Genomic DNA, 1,762 nt, shown 5'->3' on the forward strand with positions numbered 1-1,762 from the left:
CGTGTCAAGTCATGTGTTGTGTTGTATGCTTTGTTGTGTTTTCTTACTTTCATGTACAGATCCTATACCTTTAGTTGTAGCATGCATGTGTTCGTCCACCAGAACTTAGACACCAATCAGGCATGTCACACATAATCTAGCTATTCGTAGGCGACACTTCTTTCATTTCTTTTGTGTGTGTTTCTTATTCATCTCCGAGACATGCATGATTAGCTAGACGTTGTCTCGGAGATATTTGTTCCCATTTCACATGATTTTCTCCCAAAACTCTTCAAAATTAATAATAAATGGCATAAGAGACCAGGTGCTAGCACTTGGGCGAATTGGGGGCGCCTAATCCCTTCCCCATTCGTCATCAGGCACGAACCCTTTGTATCTCTGGTTATCTGTTGCGACAGAGCACAGCATGGGATCCAGGGCCCACTTCCTTGGATGGCGACTCTTTCTTTGCTTAAGGTGCGTCTCGAATCCGGGCTAGTTCCCGAATCGAGAGGTATCTCACTTTACATCGCCGCTCATGCTGTGAGGGGCACTCTTTCGAGGGTTCCTTGGTGGGGCTCTCCTTCACGTGGATGATCTAGAGACTCGCGCGGGGGCCCGTCCTCTCACGCCCGTCCCGGATCTGGTTCCACAGGCTGGCGACTCTGCTGGGGAGTTTTTGAAACATTGCCTAACTCCGTAAAAATGCCATTTTAATTAATTTTGAAGAAATTTGGGTCAAAATCAAGCTAAATGGGAACTTTATCGTTAGAAATCCAGGGGCACCAAGTAGGTGCGTAATTAAAACAAGGGATTCACACACTGCACAGTAGGCATTGTCATATTTTTTATTTCTTGATTTTCATTGTTTTTTTATTGGCTCCACGGGATAGATTCAATGCGTGCCCGACTGGGATGTTATTACACCCTGATGGTGCTGTTGAATCTATTTCCAAGCTATGCGCCAGCGCTGCAGCCGTAAACACTCGGTGCACTTGTGTTTACAGCAGCCGATGAGCAATGAAGCATACTATGTATAACACTCGGTGCACTTGAGTTATACATATTAAGTATGTTTCATACGCATAGTACCCGATAGATTGAGTTCGGAGCCCTACTTTGTTTTATATATTATGTATATACTTACTGACCTAGTGAAACCCAACTAGGAAGTACCCGTGTTTATATAAGTATATTGCATTCATATAAGGACGAACATGTGTGGCTTACACATGTTGGAGCCTAGGTTTAGGAGCCATGTCCTATCTATAGATTATTGTAGCCCACCTTATGTGGCTACAGACGCAGTCCTAGTACACTCACTTGTCTGTCATGAGTCGAGACTCTCTCGACTCCGCTAGATTAGACTAGGGTTGGTGCCCCTGGTTAGGATGTATATATATGTATATATTTATTATTAGATTAGGGCTTGCTTCTTAGTTAGGTTTCCTTCTAATCTAATCAATTTTTCCCCATCTATCCATTCTGTGGATTATCATAAGATTCTTGGCTCTTTTAGTCATGATCTGTTTTCCGTGAGCCTGATCATTTGATCGATCCTGATCAGATCACTCCGCATGTCGATTATGAGTCTATCTTGCCATCATCATTACCGGAGTGTGTGTTCTTGCTGAGAGCCCTGCTTTATCTTGACCATGACGGCATACTCTTCATGTTTAGTTGCTGAGTCTCTCCTACTACAGCCGTCATGCTGCCGGATTTTTCCTAAATACCTTGAGTGTGGTCACTATCTTTTTAGGCTTGTTGACAAACCATGTGCTTA

Source organism: Tasmannia lanceolata, unplaced genomic scaffold, assembly GCF_043159265.1.
Source record: "Tasmannia lanceolata isolate RefF3 unplaced genomic scaffold, GAP_Taslan_0.1 ptg000008l, whole genome shotgun sequence".
Taxonomy (NCBI): Eukaryota; Viridiplantae; Streptophyta; class Magnoliopsida; order Canellales; family Winteraceae; genus Tasmannia; species Tasmannia lanceolata.